At 41.5% G+C, this 12,397-nt stretch overlaps 1 non-coding gene across 1 annotated transcript; it reads left to right on the top strand.

Moving 5' to 3' along the window:
• Positions 1-5,218: 5,218 nt before the first annotated feature.
• Positions 5,219-5,291, top strand: Trnav-uac (transfer RNA valine (anticodon UAC)). The gene has a single exon. It is a non-coding gene; the product is annotated as a tRNA-Val (tRNA).
• The last annotated feature ends 7,106 nt before the right edge of the window (positions 5,292-12,397 follow it).

Here is a 12,397-nt window from a genome sequence, read left to right as displayed (position 1 = left end):
AGACAAGCTCATGCATTCGTCTTATCAGCGTGTCGCCTCCGGTCTTAAAATGTTCAGCCGGCAACCCATCGCCTCCAGCTGCCCTATTGTTTTTGAGCCAGGTGACTGCTACATGGACCTCGTTTTGACTAGGTAGGTATGTGTTCTGCGGTAAACTTACTACTATTCACCATCATCGAATATCAGCAGCTGGAAAAAGTGTTCTTTCCATATCCTCAGCACTCTATCTGTATCAGTTACCTGATTTGCTTCTTTGACTCTGCAGGATGATGTGCCTTCAGTTTGATGTTTAATTCTTTGGTAGAATTTACGCACTTCTTTCTGGCTCGTGAACATCTCGATCCGCTCACACTCACGTCTTTCCATTTCCTTCTTCTTCTTCTTGCGGAAGAGATGTTTCTCATCTTTCCTCTTCTCCCGATAGCTCTCCTTCATCTGGCGTGTTGCTACCGACTGTAGCAGTAGCATTTTGGCATATCTGGTCGTACCATTGGTTCCTTGGTGTGGTTCCCAAGTACGATTGTAGCGGCTCTTTCCATCGAGGGGGCAAAGCTTTGCCAATGCGCTGCTTAACTATCGGGACAGGGAGTGCATTTTTCAAGCAATTGGCTCAGCCGAGTGGTTAGCGCAGAGGTTAGCCTGGGTTCGAATCCTGGCGAGAACATCAGAAAAAATTTTCATCGGTGGTTATTGGTACTATGCCATTTTAAAACTTCTCCCCAAAGAGTTGTCGTACTGCAGTACGCCGTTCGGACTCGGAGACCTTTTATCATTGAGTTTAAAATTTTAATGGGACAGCACTCAGTGATATGTGAGAAGTTTGCCCCAGTTCCTTAGTGGATCGTTCATGGGCAAATTTGTATTACCTGTTGTATTTGCTGCTTTCCGACGTCCAGCTTTCGTGCAGTGTCAGATCGTACTTTCCTCGCCACGAATCTTTACTGCAGCGCATTGATTGATCGTGTTAGAGCTTTCGACATTCTTCTTCAGTTTGGCCCAGATCGGTCCAGATTTGTATATAGCCGCCATATAGATCGATCTCTCGATTTAAGGTATTGGGCCCATATAAGGCGTATTTATGGTCCTATTTCGCGGAAATTTAGAACAGTGAGTTTTTTTTAGGCCCTTCGACTTCAATTTGGCCCAGATCGGTTCCGATTTTGATATAGCTGCCATATAGACCGATCTCTCGATTTAAAGTTTTGGGCCCATTAAAGGTGCATTTATTGTTCGATGTCGCCGAAATTTGGGACAGTGAGTTGTTTTAGGCCCTTCGACTTGTTTTTTCAATTTGGTTCAGATCGGTTCAGATTTAGATATAGCTGCCATATAGACCGATCTCTCGATTTAAAGTCTTGGGCCCATTAAAGGTGCAGTTATAGTCCGATTTTGCCGAAATTTGGGACAGTGAGTAGTTATAGGCCCTTCGATACCTTTTTTTCAATTTGGCCCAGATCGGTACAGATTTGGATATAGCTGCGATATTTACCGATCTGCCGTTTTACGGTCTTGGGCCCATAAATGGCGCATTTTTTGTCCGATTTCGCCGAAATTTGGGACAGCGAGTTGTTTTAGGCCCTTCAACATCTTTTTCAATTTGGTTCAGATCGGACTAGATTTAGATATAGCTGCGATATATACCGATCTGCCGATTTAAGGTCTTGGGCCCTTAAATGGCGCATTTATTGTTCGATTTTGCCGAAATTTGGGCCAATGAGTTGTATTAAGCCCATCGACATTATTTTTTAAGTGGGCCTGATCGGTACACATTTGGATATAGCTGCCATATAGACCGATCACTCGATTTAAGGTCTTGGCCCATAAAAGACGAATTAATAATCCGATTTCGCTGCAACTTGGGACTGTGACTTTTGTTAGGCTTTTCGACTTCCGTGTCTTATATGGTAGTCGGTCTATATTTGGATGTAGCTGCCTTAAAGACCAATAATTTGTTCTACAAAATTGAACAGTGACTGGCATTCATTAGACTACTCAATGTTCGTGCCGACTTTGGTCCAAATCGGACCATATTTCGATATAGGTGCTATGGATGCAAAAATTATGCATTTTTCACCGTATTATGACGAAAGGGGGTTCACATATATACCCAAGGTGATGAGTATCCAAAGTTCGGCCTGCCCGTACTTAATGCCTTTTAACTTGTTATCGTTCTATAGGTGAACTCGTGGTACATTTTAGCTCACTACCTGTAACGGACCAGAACCATTGCTTAGTTTCCAACGTCCCCAAGTCACCCATCACCGGTTTGACTAGGTATTCACACAAAGTAGGACACGTTGTACGAAAGTTGGTAATAGGTTAATGTATGAGTTGTATGTGGCTGGTTGGCCACCGTAGCGCAGAGGTTAGCATGTCCGCCTCTAACGCTGAACGCCTGGGTTCAAATTCAGAAAACCCATTGGTTTTCCCCTCCTACAGCTGGCAACATTTGTGAGGTACTATGCCATGTAAAACTTCTCTCCAAAGAGATGTCGCATTGCGGTACGCCGTTCGGACTCGGCTATAAAAAGGATGCCCCTATCATTGAGCTTAAACTTGAATCGGACTGCACTCATTGATGTGTGAGATGTTTGCCCCTGTTCCTTAGAGGAATGTTCATGGTCACAATTTGCAGTTGTATACTGGTTGCTGCTGTGGTACATAGGTAAGCATGAACTTTTTTTGTGCAAAAGATGCATCTTATGACTCATCTTGGTTGGAACGTGGTATCACTTCACCCCAGTCGTTTCATATATGAATTATATGAGGAGCCATTTAGCTGTTATTGGTAAGGAACTGCTCTCAGATTCCTGCATATCCTCACTGAAACAATCGAGATTCGAGTATCTAGGAATCGGGAATTTTTATCTTGGAGGCCACCGTAGCGCAGAGGCTAGCATGTCCGCCCATGACGCTGAACGCCTGGGTTCGAATCCTAGCAGGAACGTTAGAAAATTTTTCAGCGATGGTTATCCTCTCCTAATGCTGGCGACATTTGTGAAGTACTTTGCCATGTAAAAACTTCTCCCCAAAGAGGTGTCGCACTGCGGCATAGCCGTTCGGACTCGGCTATAAAAAGCAGGTCCATTATCAGTGAGCTTAAAATTGATTTGGACAGCACTCATTGATTTGTAAGAAGTTTGCCCCAGTTCCTAAGAACTTCTAAAATGACGTTATTTACAAAAATTGGTAAGATAATTTTTGTTGAGAATGTGTTTACAACATAGAAACAAGAAATTTTTTCTATACGGGTTCATCGTTTGGTAAATGCGGCTTATATTATTATTTGAAATCAATAAAAATTGTGATTCATTAACTCTTGCCAGTATAAAGTTCTCACCCAGCTATTACTTACCTAATTTAATTTCCACTAAGTCTTTAAAAATTATAATTGTCCCAATAGCAGGTTGACAATAGTTATCTCTATCCACTTCTGAACACTTAATCCACCACGTATCGCCCTTTTATTTATTTTTTATCATTATTACTTTAATTACGTTGATTGGATGGCCCCAGCATAAGGGACCGCCCGTCCGTCCATGGTTAGCAGACGCATGAGTCTACTTAAATGTGTAATCATTTGAACTCTGGCCATTGTCAGGTTGCAACGAAAAAAAAAAAACATTATGAACTGCAAATTGCGAAGTAAAACAATAACCCCATGTTGCGGATGCTGATGCGAATGGTGAGGAGAATTTTTATTAAAATTACAAAATCTCTGTATGGAAATTTAATGCGCAAAGTGTACTTCACTTCTCAACTGTTGTTATTGTTGATGTACGCCACAGCGTACGATATGGTGGACAAAAGTCAAGCCGTCATAACGTGAACGACAGGTACTGCCATTTGGGGCAACAACAACAGTCAGCCAGGACCAAATAGGATAAGGCCATATCTGGAATGTCCTGGACTGCGCTATGACTATGAAAATGTCAGACATTGGCATTATTATGGAAAATAATGTTGCTCTGGTCATGCCGGTACAAATAATGAGACTGTTTGTATCATGTCTGTCGTGCGCGCTCTACCATTTTGAAGGAATTTCTGATGGTGTCAGCAGCCAACCATCCAGCCAGGCTAGTCATGCAGCAAAAGACAACAGCCAGTACTGGCTGGCTGTTGTCCGTGCGTTTTACAATATTATAATTTTCAATTTTCACTTAAACGTATCACACCGTTGCCCCATTGGCCAGTAAATCCGGTACAAGGCATTGTATGGACATTGCAGAGGAAGGATAAAAGGAAGGGCAGTTGTTTTTTTCAAGTTTATATTTTTTTTTGGATTGAAGAAAAGACAAACGCCTGGGTCTGCTGTATTGGCGTATTTACATTATAATGACATTTATTACGCTACAGAAAATTACAACTAGGATAACAACGGGATGTTGGCATTAAAAGTGAAATCGATGATGATTGATTGGCAGGATAAGTACAAACGGAAGGATGATAGGAAAGAAGGTAGACAAACTCAATTTACATGAAAATCACAAGAAATGGTGGAGAAACAAAAAATGTTATCCGTAACTATTTGGCTGGAAACAAACTAAAGGTGGATGGAGTATGGTTTAAAATTTAAATAAAGGATGATTGAAATTTTCATCCATTGGGTTGCCCAAAAAGTAATTGCGGATTTTTTAAAAGGAAAGTAAATGCATTTTTAATAAAACTTAGAATGAACTTTAATCAAATATACTTTTTTTACATCTTTTTTCTAAAGCAAGCTAAAAGTAACAGCTGATAACTGACAAAGGAAAGAATGCAATTACAGAGTCACAAGCTGTGAAAAAATTTGTCAACGCCGACTATATGAAAAATCCGCAATTACTTTTTGGACAACCCAATATATACTTTATGGGGTTTCAGACGCATATTTCGAGGTGTTACAAAAAGAATGACGAAATTAGTATACCCCCATCCTATGGTGGAGGGTATAAAAATGGTCTAATTTCTTTCTTTCTCTCATTAAAAGTATATATAACCACTATCAATATAGTTTTCAATGAATGAGTTCATATACTGCACTACAAACATGGTCATTATTATGTGAGTGTATGTCAATTACAATCCAGTTTCCAAATACTTGTAGTGAATGGCCTGAAAATTGCCCGCATATGTGTCATTGACTTTATGACTGGCACTTTAATCAGCTTTGCGTCAACTATGGTGTAGATTAGAGCGTTCATTTTGTAGCACTGCTTGAGTGTTGTGTAATTAAATTGGTTCCATAGTGTAGCGGTTATCACGTCTGCTTTACACGCAGAAGGTCTCCGGTTCGATCCCGGATGGAACCAAGTGTAATAGTTTTTATTGTCTTTAGAGAAAATTTCATTCAGATTTATAGAGAAAATTTCGTTAAAATGGTGTCATTATATTGAGTTGCCCAAAAAGTAATTGCGGATTTTTCATATAGTCGGCGTTGACTAATTTTTACACAGCTTGTGACTCTGTGATTGCATTCTTTCTTCTGCCAGTTATCAGCTGTTACTTTTAGCTTGCTTTAGAAAAAAAATATAAAAAAAGTATATTTGATTAAAGTTCATTCTAAGTTATATTAAAAATGCATTTACTTTCTTTTAAAAAATCCGCAATTACTTTTTGGGCAACCCAATAGAAACTTTTGTTTACATTTTATTCTACCCACTACCATAGGATATTCATTTAGTCATGCCATTTGTATCACATCGAAATATCCGTTTCCGACCCTACAAAGTGTATATATTTCGGATCATAGTAAAATTCTAAGACGATTTAACCAAGTCCGTGTGTTTATCCGTCTGCGTGTCAGTCCGTCCGTATGTCCGTCACGCTACAGTATTTAAAAATTGAGATATTGAGTTGAAATTTAGCACAGACTCGTATTTCATCTATATGCAGGTTAAGTTCTTGAATAGACCTCATGGGACTATAGTAAAATATAGCTACCATATAGACCGATCTGGCGATTTAGGGTCTTAAGCCTATAACAGGTGCATTTATCAACCGATTTAGCTGAAATTTGGCATGAGGTTTTGTTATGAATTTCTACAACAAACAACAGACTTTTCAGCAGTAAGCTTGCTGTTCTGAAAGGGCAGATCTACTGATGTAGTAATAGAACTACTGCTGTAGTAGCAGCAAATTTAACTACTTACATTCAGCAGACAATGTTTGCTGTTTTGAGCAAACTTTTTTTATAAGAAAATATTGAAATTGAAATTTTCAAGAAATTCGCCTTCAAAATTATTTTATAGAAAAAATGAGTATTGGTTACTTAAAATATGTATTTGCTTCATGTTTAATCTGTTTGGTCAAACTATTTCTTCTCCACTGCCCATTGTTGTTGTATTAATGAAATTTTATTTAATCTTAAAAACATCATCAAATAAGACCTCCCCTGCCAACTGCCACTAATCCAGTCCTGCAACTAATTCAACATTTTGCCAATTTTACGACTGCATTTGCACGCCTTACATTTCGTAATGAGAAAACTATAAAATTACTTTTATATAAAAATGTAGTGTGGCTTTTTCTTGGGCTACAATTTTATTTTTGTATTATTTGACCATTTTATGACTGGTGCTCTCTGTGCTATTTCTACACCAAAATTCCGTGTAAATTATCGGAATGGCATACGCCCCCAATACGGCAAATACATCGGCATCATGCCCCTCGTTAAATGCTTCAATGCTTGTGTATGAGCGAACGTACGTACGAGTGCGAGTACACTAATACAATTACACAGACGAACGAGCACATTGGGGCTGAGCAGACTCCTGTCACGACAATGAACACGTTTTGGCAATAAAATCTATCAAAGTCAAAATGCATAAGCGCGTTTACGAGCATCGGCTACGAGCGTCAGAATGCGAGGATGCGAATGCTATGGCGCCATTGAGCGTGTATTCATTAGACCAAATACACGCAATGGCACTCATCATACGCATAATTTGCCCTAAATGTGGCTGTGTAAGTGTGTTGATGTAGTTGTGCTTTTTGTGGCCGGGTGTAAATCGTGCCATCCCCCACTCCCTATTTGATCGATTTTAATTGAGTTAATTGTGAGTTTGCCTTTTAAGATGAGAGGGAAAGGGCAGGGGAAGTAATCAAACGAAAACATTTCATTGGATAAAATTTCTTCTAGAAAAAAAAATTCTATGAAATTTTCTCTAAAAAAAAAATTTCTATGAAATTTTCTCTAAAGAAAAAACTTCTATGCAATTTTCTCTAAAGAAAAAACTTCTATGAAATTTTCTCTAAAGAAAAAATTTCTATGAAATTTTCTCTGAAGAAAAAATTTCTATGAAATTTTCTCTAAAGAAAAAATTTCTATGAAATTTTCTCTAAAGAAAAAATTTCTATGAAATTTTCTCTAAAGAAAAAATTTCTATGAAATTTTCTCTAAAGAAAAAAATTTCTATGAAAATATGGGTCAGGAGACTGCATACAGACTAACGAACATTCGGCCGACAATGAGGCCGAAATTCTCAAGATTGGAAAGATTAGACGGGTGGAATGCCACATTGCTGAGACAGGGATAGAGTTTAGCATACCTCTAATCACTTTATGTGTTTTTCGACTCTCCGACACCACCATCCAAGTCAAGGCACGGGATAGCTGTGGGCACCACACAAGCTGCAACATTAAAATCCGACCTGTGTGGTGTTCATTGCTTTCACGAAAAGCTAAGCTGCGAGCTACCGGGCGCGTCCACTGGTGGAATGCTCCATGCGGAGTAGCTGCAATGGCAGTCGCAGACCATTAGCGGTATGGGCGGATAGTCTCAGTGAGAGGCCGTGCGGCACCGGCCCTTGCACAAATACTGAGTACCTAATATGCTTGATATGATATGGCGAGTTATTGGCGCCTTTAAATAACCAATGGCCACCCTGTTCCCGCGACGATCGGTACTTTGGACCGGAACGAGCTAGCTCACCTACAAGAACTTGACGAGGGTCGCCAACCCCACATGAATATGTGGCTAAAACATTAACAACAACAACCTCATCAGGGGCATCGTTGACGAGGATAAGAAAGTGTGGGCAATTCGCACTTTCCGACCATTTAAGTCGGCCGGACCTGACGGAATTATCCTGGCACTGCTGCAGGAGTCCCTTGAAGTCACCCTGCCCTGGCTTGAAATGTTTTTCCGAGCGAGCCTGGCATGGTCCTACATAATCCCCTTGTTATGTAGGACCATGCCAGAGGGAGGTCAAGCCGGTCTTTATCCCCAAGGTGGGAAGAATAAATCACAATACGATGAAGAATTATAGGCCTATTAGTGTGTCATCGTTTTTGCTGAAAACACTGGAAAGACTGATTGACCTGAATGTGAGAGGGAATCTGATGCCGGAAAACTTCAGTTAGGCACAAAAACCATATCTCAAAGGCAGGCCAGTGGAGACGGCCCTTCACGAGGTGGTACAGGAGGTTGAGATGTCTCTTCGACAGAAGGAGTACACTTGGTTGTTGAGGGGGCGTTCAATACCGTGGAGATAGGATCGATAGTCACCGCACTGGACCGCACTGGGATTCATCCCATAATATCTCAGTGGACCAATATTATGCTTTATGGCAGGATTATTAGTGAGAACCTGGGAGATAGTGTGGTCAGAAGGCGGGTGACCAGAGGAACTGCCAGAGGAGGGGTGTTATCGCCGATGCTATGGAACCTAGTGATTAATGAAATCCTGTTGGATCTCGCTGGGGATGGCACGAGGATAATCGCTTATGTGGACGACGTCGTGCTGCTGGTCCGAGGCAGGTTTCTGTCTACCATCAGCGAGATTATAGAAGGGTCACTGATGTGATTGTAGCGATGGCCTAATAGAAATGGGCTTAATACCAACCCAAGGAAGGCGTAACTGGTGCTCTTCACGCGTAGATATAAGATGCCAGAGTAGAGGCTCCCGTCCTTGGACGGGATCACCCTGCGGCTATCGAAGAAGACGAAGTACCTTGGCATAGTCCTCGATTCGAAACTGTTCTAAAAAGAATACCGAGGAAAGAAGCCGTAGGGCACTGTGGAGGTAAACCCTAAGATGATCTATTGGATGTATACGGCCATCGTGAAACCAGTACTGACCTATGGAGCACTGGGATGGTGGAAGGTCGTGGACAGGGGGAAAACGTATGAGGTAGTTCGGCATACGGAAGGCGGCCTATTTCGGCCACATTTCGATGCTGTGTGTTTTGCATGCGAAGAGTAGACTGAGGAGGATCTACCTGGCACCAGTGCCGAGGGCATTCGATATTCGTTTTCCTGGGAGGGATGAATGAAGAGCTAACGCTGAACTTGAAGAGAATGAGACCTCGATCTACACCGATGCCTACAAGATGGAGTCAGGGACTAGATTGGGGGTGTACTCTGACGCACTCAATAATGGTATGTCTCTGAGACTGCTCGATGAGTACTTTAGCAGGGGTCATAACTGGGCACGGTGCCATAGGACGCATGGCGGCGCAGATGGGAGAACCGCACAATGACTTCTGCAGGAGTTACCTCGACGAGGAAGAGGAAGAGACTATTAAGCCCTTAATGTGTTAATGTCCCATCCCGCCTACGTCTGCAGGGACGTAGGCGGGATGGAAGGAATGAATTGAGAGCGAGTGCTGAAATTGAGGAGAATGAGTCCTCGATCTACACCGATGGCTTCAAGATAGAGTCAGAGACTGGCTTGGGGGTCCACACTGACGCACTCAATATCGTTATGTCTCTGAGACTGCCGGAAGAGTGTATGGTCTTTCAGGCAGCGGTCTGTGCCATTACAATAGCCGTAAAAAAAATTCTGGAAAAGGATTTGCCGCCCCTCAAAACTCAGGATTTTTTGTGAACAGATTGTTTGGAATCCCTGGATAGGCTCCAGGTCTACGATGTGATACTCACATTGGTTCCTGGACATAAGGGGATTCCAGGAAATGGGAGGGCGAACGAGTGCGCCCGGAGGGGTTCGCCTGCGTCCGGCGGACCAGCCACAGGTCTTGTCTAAGTGCTATTGGTCGAGCTACTGGACACAGTAGAGGGGATGGCCAGGGCGGCGTTGGTGGCAAGATATGACTCGATGAATGGTTTCCGGACTGTAAAGGCGCTCTAGCCTGTCATCGTCCGGAGGAGGACTAGGGAGTTACTGGCGTTCGATCGAACGGTCATTGTGACATAGGGATGTAGACGCAATGGGAGGGATGAATGGAGAGCGAATGCTGAACTTGAGGACAATGAAACCTCGATCTATTTACACCGATGGCTCCAAGATAGAGTCAGAGACTGGCTTGGGTGTCTACACTGACGCACTCAATATTGTTATGTCTCTGAGACTGCCGGACGAGTGTATGGTCTTTCAGGCAGCGGTCTGTACCATTACAGGATTTATGTGGACAGCATGGCGGCGATCAAGGCCTGGGGGCCGAGGATGATGAGGTCAAGATACGAGGCGTATTTGGAGTCCCAAGATTGGCTCCAGATCCACGATGTGATGCTGACATGGGTTATTGGACATGATGGGATTCCAGGAAATGAGTGGGCGAACGAGTGCGCCAGCTCACTGTCTTGCCTACGTGCCATTTGTCGAGCTACTGAACACAGTAGAGAGGATGGCCAGCACGGTGTCGGTGTCAAGATGGGACTCGGTAGATGGTTGCCGCACTGCGAAGGCGCTCTGGCCTTTCATCGACCGAAGGATGACGAGGGAGTTACTGGCGTTCGATAAGAGGTCGATGAGTACCTTGATAGGAGTCATAACCGGGCACTGTGCCATAGGCCAAATGGTGGCGCTCATTTCAATACCGCACAATAACTTCTGCAGGAGTTGCCTTGATGATGATGAGTAGGAGACTATCGACCACTTGCTGTGTTTATGTTCGGGTCTGCAGGGACGTAGGCTCTGTTTTCTGGTGAGCCGTTTCTTCTGCGATTAGGGTGAACTTGCGAACGTACCACTGGTAGGTCGCATAAGAGTTGTTGACGGAATAAGATGGTTCCGACGGGGATGTCATAATCTCCGGCCTAGGTACATCAGTGCTTGTATATATATAAATATGGCTTCTTTAGAGAAAACTTCCCAGAATTTTTTCTTTATAGAAAATTTCATAGAAGTGTTTTCTTTAGAGAAAATTCCATACAAATGTTTTCTTTAGAGAAAATTTCATAGAAATTTCTCATTAAGAGAAAATTTCCTTAGAATTTTTTTTTAGAGAAAATTTTATAAAAATTTTTGTTTCGGAGAATATTTCGCAGAGGCAATTTCATAGAAATTTCCTTTTTTATTTTGTGCTTAGAGCAAATTTCATGCAAATTTTGTCGTCAGAGAACATTCCATGATAATTTTTTCCTCAGTAGTTTTTTTCATGAAAATTTTCTCAAAGAAAATTTTTTATAATATTTTATGCAAAGACGCAATTTCCATGCAATTTTCTCAAAAAAAAATCGAGCCTTAAGACCGTAATGCAATTAACCTTAGTCAAGATTTTTTAAACTCAAGACTTACTTCCTGGCCAGGAGTTCAACACCCATAACAAGCAAAGCAAACAAACAATCAAATAATAGACACTTGCACTAACTTCAAGGGTCCTTTACACATCCTTTATTAGATTAAGTAAGAGAGAGATTATAAGGCCACAATGACAGTTCGTTTTAATTATGATTTTTTTTTTTCATAAATTCCTCAATGGGTACTTCATCATGCTTTCTTCACTTAACCCTCAGCTCTTTATTTTTTTTGCATTTGTTTTTTGAGCGACACTTTTGTCTCTGTTGTCCTTTCTCGTATTCATCACTAAATTGTAGCAATTATGTAGAGAAGTTTGGAGATTGTTTTGTTTCTTTTCTCTTTTCTTGTTCTATGGTCTGAACGAAAAGTTTGTTCTATGTGGGCTGTGTGTTCAAGTGGCGCCACCTATTGAAGTGGTTTAGAATTGTTGTAATTAAAAGCGTCAAGGAAAAACTCTGGCATAAGGGCCGGAAAGTCACAAAACGGAAACAAATTGTTAGCGAACGAACATTTTGTGTTCAAAATTGCCATAAATTTGTCACAATGTTGACTAATAACTTGTGCCAAGCCACCTTCGTTGTGCAGCCTACAAGGAGGGTGGTGCATGAGTACGGTGGTAAAAAGCAGAGTTTTAAAAGAATGTAATGATTGGCGGAAAATATAAACGAACAAAACAAGCAAAGGAGAAAGTAGGATGGAGCTGACATTATAAGACCATATAAAATCTCGGCATGAACATCAGGGAGGTATTCAGCCATGTAAATCTTCGCTACTATGACCACGTTTGGATTCCGCGACAAATAAAATGAATCGGACACCTTTTATTGATATCAGGGAAGTCTAATCTTCGCTACTATGACCCCGTTTGGATTCCGCTGCAAAAAAAAAAAAAAAAATGAATCGGACACCTTTTATTGATATCAGGGAAGCGGAAT

Source organism: Stomoxys calcitrans, chromosome 5 (assembly GCF_963082655.1).
Source record: "Stomoxys calcitrans chromosome 5, idStoCalc2.1, whole genome shotgun sequence".
Taxonomy (NCBI): domain Eukaryota; kingdom Metazoa; phylum Arthropoda; class Insecta; order Diptera; family Muscidae; genus Stomoxys; species Stomoxys calcitrans.
This window is presented reverse-complemented; position numbering and strand designations above follow the sequence as displayed.